General features: G+C 39.6%; 1 long non-coding RNA gene across 3 annotated transcripts; it reads right to left on the bottom strand.

The window, feature by feature from the left end:
* Positions 1-4,648: 4,648 nt before the first annotated feature.
* On the bottom strand, positions 4,649-7,493 carry LOC9266397 (uncharacterized). 3 transcript variants are annotated; one of them, XR_001545914.3, is made up of 4 exons: positions 7,243-7,493; positions 6,905-7,168; positions 6,146-6,211; positions 4,649-4,921 (listed from the first exon to the last, which is right to left on the bottom strand). It is a non-coding gene; the product is annotated as an uncharacterized lncRNA (long non-coding RNA). The 3 variants fall into 3 exon arrangements; XR_010741304.1 differs by having other exon boundaries at positions 6,905-7,146; XR_010741303.1 differs by lacking the exon at positions 6,905-7,168.
* Positions 7,494-8,534: the final 1,041 nt, after the last annotated feature.

The raw sequence follows: 8,534 nt of genomic DNA, 5'->3' as shown, positions 1-8,534 counted from the left end.
TCCTCTAACATGTTCGGCCAAAAATACCTTGTGCACCAAAGCAACCACTTCATCTTGTGAGCCAATTATTGAGTACCACAAATACCTTCATGTACTTCGCCCATCACAACCTTAGCTTGATCGGCACTCAAACATTTAAACAATACTCCATCAATCGTCCGATAATACAGCTCATCATCCAATAAGGTATACTTCAAGGCCTTATAGCACAATTTTCGTGAAGCCGATTGAGATGGATTCTGTAAATACTGATAAACATCATACCTCCAACCATCGGCTATGATTGCGGCTACCTCCACCTCAACATCCTTCACCATCGGCTTGTATCATGATGCCCCCTGAGCTAAGTCATAAGCTTCAACGTTCTGCTCCCGAGAGACATGCTTCAAAATCACCAGCCGAAAACTATTCATCAATTCCCAGCATTTCTCGTTGTAGATCATCAACGCATCATTTTTGCATTCGTATTCCCCTGCCAATTGACTGATCACCAACAAAGAATCCCCCATTATCTCCACGGCGTGGGCTTCAACTTCCATAAGCAACTGCAACCCCTTGAGAACTGCTTCGTACTTAGCTTGATTGTTAGTTGCATAAGGTTTTGTTGATGCTTTTTTTTTGCCAACACAAGATCACCTAATGATTTGCGGTGCATTAAACAGAGTCGCCAAAATCAATAAATCAAAATTGGCTAGTGAAACCGATTTCGAGATTAATTCGCTTTCGTGGAATCACACGACTAATTTACGAGCAAATTAGTAAAGAAGATAATATCGTACTTACGTGACGACGAACGACTAGTTTCCGAGCAAACTAGCAAAGGATAACCTTCTCGCTTTCATGGAGAAGCACGACCGTTTTTCAGCGCAAAACGGCAAAGATTAACCAAATTCTAGGGTTGCTAGAACTCAGCCATAAAAACAAAATAGAAAAGAACTAAAAAGTAAAAGAGATGAATATTAGATTGAAATTGGGTTCCCTTCTATTCTACCGTGGACCAATATATATAGCTAATTGCTCTGATCTTTTGGCATGTCTACTCGGTCCCACGCAATATGCAATGATGGTTTACCGGAATATTTGAAACAATTCGATCCAACAAACTCTTTATCTTCTAACTAGATAAATAATATCGCACGCGGCTTGGCTCGGTCGCCGCAGCCCTGCTCTCAACGCAGATGCCACGTGATGGTTGGATCCAGCGAATACCATCACATCCATGCAAGCAGCACTCCCATCACAGCCGCACGTCTGAGCCCCTGGCTCGCTCGATGACGATGAAGACTCTTTGGATCAGTAAATACGACACCTGACTTTCCATCTGCAGGAGCAACGAAGGATTCCCTTGCCACTTAATCACCCAATTAGGGATAATCACCTGCCTCCGTGATTAACGTAACGTGACGGTCACGCCCTGTATAGCTTCTGTAGCCTGCATAAAAACCAAATATACATATGCATATATATGCAATCAGCTTGCACAGGCAACAATACTATAAACTACATCGGTCCATATTCATTTAGTCAATACTAGCACATATGACCGACGCATCACAATTTCCTACACCTGTAAACTGAGTAGATTTTCAAGTGAATCATTTGACAGTTGTATCATCTATTCTAAACCAATCTGGTAACTATAAGCCAAATTATCGTACAAACACATGCCCCCTGTTTTCGGTATAAGAAGGACGTATAACTTTTGCTTTACCGAAAACACCATAGAATTAATCAATCCAGACCACGATCGTCCTCTCAGAACAATACTCCACACACGGTATTAGTCCTAAGCCCATCCACAATCATCTTCTCAAAACGATACTCCCACATATGGTATCAGTCTTGAGCCCATCTACAGTCGTCCTCTCAAAACGATACTCAAATAAGTATTTGTTCTAAGACAATCAAGTTTTCTACCTTCTCAAATAAGGATAATACCTTCTCAAATATTTCCCATTTAGTACTAAACTATACTACAAATTCAGTTGTCCGTAATGTCCACCTAACTGAATTGGCTGCAGTTCTTGGGCCTAAAATAAATTAAAAACAATCCCATCTAAACTTCGATACATTTTAAAAAAACTCATCCTATAGCTCGGCAATATATTTAGTCATCCAACAAAGGATGGAATTCCCGAATACCTGGAGCGTACACTGTACTAGTCCCATGATCAGTGGCTAGCACACGCATCCACAACATTGCTATCATATCCATACAACATACTTGACATATAAATAGATGAAATGGTTATCATAACTTAGCAGTGCAATGGTCTTACATAGTAGTTAGGCCGACTGGCCAAATAAAAGAGTTTAAACGCAGCGGAAAAGATAAAGATACATAAGTTCTTCAGTATGCCCATCTACCAAACCACACAGGCAACTGACTAGGAATCACCCTAGAAAGAACCATCCTTAGAAACTCCGGTAACAGAAGGAACACCCGTTTCCTGCAAACGAGACTAAAAACAACAAGAGGTGGGTCAATACACGAGGTATTGGCAAGTCCTACCCAAACCTTGGGAAACCTAGGACTATTGCAAGCTGAGATCAAGGATGGCTATATTTGTGCCTCATTTTTAGCGTAAAGCAAATTTTGTTTCGCAATAGTAAATAATAATAGATTGAAACATAATTTTTAAAACAAAGAATAGACCATAATAGTAGCAGTATAAGTACCATCATAGTATCATCCTTGTGCCCTCCATGGCAACAGGTAACAAATTCATTCTTAGCCCACACTGGGTAAAACCATCACCAATATTCACCATACCCATTTCACAATTCATTTAGTAAATCACCAACACTATACTTGTATCATTTCACCAAGTCGCTCATGACCGTGAGCACGGCTAATCGATTAGTTTTAGACCCTGCAGAGTTTGTACAGCTTTACCCACATAATGTGATTTACTCTAGTTTGTCCGGTACCTGTCGGTACCACCACACTCTACATATTGAATGCGGTCTACACACTGGGTGGTAGGAAGGTATTATTTCAAAGGGGTAGGCAAGCTTTTCAGTAGGTGCATTCTCTGATGTTTTCTCTTTTTACTGAAAGAACCAATAGGAAATAAAAGAAGAAAAGTGGCAGGCAACCAAACATAACAACACACAGTCATCGCATTATGTCTTGCTCAAGTTTTTTTTTTCACTTGCGTGACTAATTGATTTATGGCAAAATCTATTTCACCCTAGTGCATCATATCCTGGGCTTCTGTGCTTAGCTAGCTGATATATCAAGTGTGACAGGACGAAAGAGATGACTACCTTTCCATTTGATACCAGTAAAAAAAATGTAATTTCAATGTGGCTGTAAATAAAGCTTTTTTTTTGCAAATCAAATAGAATTCTAGAATAATTTTTCAAGGGAAAGATTTTAAAATATTTATTTCTAGATATAGTATACATGTTGTTTGAAAACCACTTGTTTGTAAAATAGTAGACAGTGACGTATAGACACTGCTTTTAATTCCATTTTATTTTATTTTAAATCAAGAAAGATTAAGGAATTTTATTTTGGAAAACCTCAAAACTCAGAGTCGGTGCATGTATTATTTTACATCCAAACTGCTAATTATAGCCGGTTTATCTATTATCAAAAACACACTTTACTGTCTTGATAACTAGAATCCTATTATGCCAAAGAATTTTCGTTGTTAATTTTTCCTGTCAATGTATCTAAACACCGGTCCAAATAATGATTTAACAGTCCAAGAAAAATGCTGAATTAATCTATTGGACTATTAAAATACCGAAAGCATCTACACCCCTCACACCAACAACGACTAAACTTTCCAAACCGAATAATAGAGCATCTACTCGGTCTAAAGTGCAAGGATACTCTAAACGGACTGATAGGGACCGATGTGTCATAAGCAATATTACTTGGTAAATATAAAACAATACCAACTCCTTGCCAACCCACACAAAACATGACCGAAATAAATTCTAAAGAATAATATATATAAATACAAGAAAAAAAAATATCTCCAGCCCTTAATTATTTCGGTCTCTAAAAATTAATATCAACATTTGTAGTAATTAGTCAATATGCATAACTATATGGTAACATCCCCCCATGATATAAAGACCCATATGACATCCAAGGATAAGAATAAAACCATGAGGGATAACTATACATACCTTAGAATTGGTTCCATGACATAGGTATCAGTGGCATAAGTGAAGAATATATATAATATGGTGGCGAAAGAACCTAATGATTAGATGTAAACTGTTGATTTGGTGCACACCTCCTAACTCCCTTCTCATTCTTTGCCCCCATGTGGACACCCCGAGTATTATACCATCTAGTGTCCAACACGACCACCACATACTATTGGAGAAGTGGGATCCATACACGCATAAATAGCCACTCGTCCTCAATGTGTCCATGATCGCGGTTGACAACCTTCTGTTATAATAACCGAAATGTCGAGTAGTAAGCACAAGACATAATCGTAAGATAGCTTGCCAGTCCACCACGTCATATGCCCGTCAACCACTCGAAGGTGGCGACCAAAAGCATACCCCAATGACTCGATCCAAAGCGCTATCCCCAATTATCTCAAGCGATCAAAACCCGTTACTCATGCTTAGCTAGTCCCTAGGAATGCGACTAGCCTCACACTTTCATCGCAAGCAATTAATAAACATAGCAAATACCATAATAGGGTTAAAGTGCAGCGAGGTACATGACACATAATAGGGTCCGAGGTCCCAACATACAACACATAAATATAGCAGCGGAAGTCTCAAATAGAGTTCATAAGCAAAAGATAAAATCGGTGGTGCCACAACCCCACTAGGGCAAACCAACCGGGCAAGAGCCAAGCTGCAAGAGATCACTCATTGCCCTCACCACCCTTGGCAGAGCACTGACCACACAAGAAGCATAACTCAAAACCGGATTCCTCTCCTGAAATTGCAGACACCGGGTTAAGTACAAGATTGTACTCGCAAGTCTTACCCAAAATTATATATACATAAGGGAGAAAGAAGTATGCAAGCTTTCTAGCCTATGGTGGGTCTCTAGGTTCAACATTTGCATAAAGCTAATTTTATTGAGCAATTATGAGTAAAATAAGCAAGGAAAAGTAAGTCTAGCATCATTTTAATTTATGGACAGCAAGTATATAATTCTGAAATGTATAAGCAAATAAGCCCAAACGGCGCTCTCATCATCAACCATGGTCCACCAAAGTCCATACCAACATGGCACAACATGCCAACACCACCATCAAACATAATCCCATCCATAATAATCTACATTTGATGCTAACATGAGTGAGATACACATCAAGCAATGTCCATAACCAAGGACGCGGCTATTCGAATAGGTTATACTCTGATCAGAGGTGTACAACTGGACCCACACGAAATGAACAAAGATCAAATGCTACACACCCTGTCAAGTGCGGTACACAAGTGATTCAAGCTCATTACATGCCCTTTCTTAACCCCACCCCAACCACCTATACCACGCTGGGGTTCCCGACGACTCAGTCACGTGCGTGCGTGATGTGACCAAGGCGGGCGGGCCACGGGGGAGGCACCCCCGGCCAACATAGGCACCCGAGGCCCTCCAAAGGGCTACCTGCTCTCACGTCTCTCCAATGTGGTATAAATAATGATAGTAGAACTAGTAAAGGACAAGCTGGTCCCAAATAAGGCATGTGGTAAGTATGAAGGGTGCTTGAATAGATGTCAAAATGTTCGATCCTTAATGACTCAGACGGGGCTACTTGCATCAGACGAAAACCAACCTCCTTTCATCGCCCTATCACCCGTCCAAGTCCAACATATTTCATCAACCATTATTTAGTGTAAGTACTCAAGTTTTATGCCCAATAAAGCAAGTTGTCTATGTACCACAATTAATAGCAATGTCCATCCCTATAGTTCTATTAGCACTAAGCATGGCTAAGCATTAATGAATAAGATATCCCAAGTAATCCCATCCAGTGGTAATAGGTTATAAGGACATCAATATTACAAGAACTAAATGCATAAATAGTTTCTTCCCATACACCATAAACCGACAATATTAATATCTAGGCAATGCATGCACATATATATATGTATAGATTGCAACCAAATCATTTTTAGAGAAAGCATAGGTTCTATATGCTTAGGTGCTTGCCTTGCTGCTGAGGGAAGTCACTATCCTCCTCTGGATATGGCTCATTACTCTCCGGAATCTCCAAATCTATCGAAAAGAAGCAATATGCGAATAAGAGCCAAATAAACATGTACATGCAAAATGATCAATAAATTATGAAATAAATACAGTGGGTAGATCATATTTTAACTTGAATTTAGGTGAAAGAATCACCGGATTATCACTTATGGTTTGGGAGATATGAAAATGACAAGCTCTCAGGTGCTGAAAATGGCATTTCTGTAAATATTAATGTTTCCTTTACAGCATTGCAAGCAACCTATAACTCAAACCAAGTTTTCATAATAATGATTATTTTTAGAGTAAAGTACATCTTTCACATGTCCTAAGAAAAATTATTTCATAGCTATATATGTTGCCATTATTTATTTATGGATTTTACAAGTTAAAATCATGGGAATGCTAAACAACTCCTAAACAAGATTTAAGAGGTAGTTTTGCCAAAAACAACACCACAACAGCAAAGAGTACTAAAATATAAGCTCAACAAAATTGGTTTCACAAATTTAGCTTTTACCAATAATTTCTTACGAATTTATTAAGAGCTATACCACACAAGGGATACATATAGCTATTTATATTTTTACTGGGAAAACCAGTACAAAAGTTGGTCATTTTTATTTTACAACGTTGAAGATCACGTTTTTCTTAATCCACAGAAATTTGGTTCACTGAATTCGGAGTTCATATGAATTAGTTATGAATTTTTAAAGCGCACACCTCTTTCAGCTCAATAGCTATCTCAGAAATCGATTTCTATTTTCACTCCCCTTTTCTCCAACTTCCACCGGACTTCACTCACATGGCAGCAACCTGGACGTAGGGTTGTGCGAGGCTAAGGCCTTGGGCTGATGGCAAGAGATGGAGCAAGGTCTTGGGCTGACGGCAAGAGACGTTGCCTAGGGCTGCTTCAACCGAAATCAAAAGAGATGAACTCGGGGTGAGTTGCAGCCACCTTCTAGCTGCAGCAATGGAGTGGACAACCTATAGAACGTTGCTATGGATGTTCAACATGGAGGGAATTCAAAAGAGGCACCATGGATGAAAAGGAAGCTCACCAAATGGAGGAAAACAAAATGCTGCTGCTGCAGCCCTGTAGGCTGAAACCAGCACTCTTTTATTCCTTCTCGATCTCTCTCAACTCTCCATGCATGTGCAAGATGTTGGGATGGATGGAAAGCTTGGATGATGGGAATTGTTGTGGTCAAACATGCAGGAATTGATCTTGGGCTATTGGATGTGATTTGGGGAGGAGGAGTGAGATGAGAGCTCAGCTTGATGAAGAAAAGATAGAACAAGCAGTGAAGATGAAAGGGGTTTTCTCTGCCCCCCCCCCCCCTTAAGTCCTGAGGTGGGAGCACGCCCATGGATGTGTTGTGGGGCTATAGAGGCACCCAAGGTCAGTGACAAGTGGGCCCAAGTCGTGGCTGTCTATGAGGGTGAGAGAGGTGGGTGAAAAACTGAGTATAGATTCGTTCTTGTAATTTCCAGGATTTATTTTCTTTCCCTCTCTTGGTAAATTCAATTTGACTAGGTAAAACTAGTTCAAAAATTAAGGGATTTGGTGTGGTGACAGGTGTTGGTTTCTAGGTTCCATTTTTCAAAGTTTCACTCAAAAATTCAAAATATTTTAATTCTGGTGAAAAGATGAAATTGGTTAGGCTGAAAGTTGGTTTGAATTTTTAGGAGGACTAAACAGAAGTAAAAATTCCACAAAATTTATATTTTTTGGTGATAAATAAACTAGTATTTGAATAAATTATTATAAATGTACACTTCTGTTCAAGTTATTGTTCAAATAGAAGTGGTTTCAATTTTACCGATTAGAGTTAACTTTGTCATCGCCTATGATCAAATTGCAATATAGTAAATATGAAATGTAAAGGACAACAAAAGCACTTCTAAATACCTGGTTATGAACCTAGGGCTGTTACACCCTACTTCAACTTTAACATCTGTTTCATTATGCACCTGAACACTTCCTTTAGGAATCCATGCCATACCTCTCTTCTTCACATTCTCTACACTTAGCTTTTCTAGCTGCTTCTTCTGCCAATTTGACAAGCTCTGTGAGTGTCTCGGTTGATTGCCATTGCCCCCCGAGCTCTTCAGCAGATTTTGACTTGTTACTAACTCTGCCGAAGATGCCTCTCGCTTCATACTCACATGGTGTAAATTTTCTAGTTGTTGTACACGTGCATGCCCCCTAGGTTCAATAACATTTTTCTGAACTGAAGCCTTTTGTACACCCACACGTGCACTAGTAGCTAAGCCCTTTTCTTGACCTCTAGACTTCGGCACCCATATTTGCTCCTTATTGAACTACCTCCCACCTGCGCCGAAGACCACT

Source organism: Oryza sativa, chromosome 5 (genome assembly GCF_034140825.1).
Source record: "Oryza sativa Japonica Group chromosome 5, ASM3414082v1".
NCBI lineage: Eukaryota > Viridiplantae > Streptophyta > Magnoliopsida > Poales > Poaceae > Oryza > Oryza sativa.
Note: the sequence above shows the minus strand (reverse complement) of the source record. Positions and strands in the feature narration are given on the sequence as shown.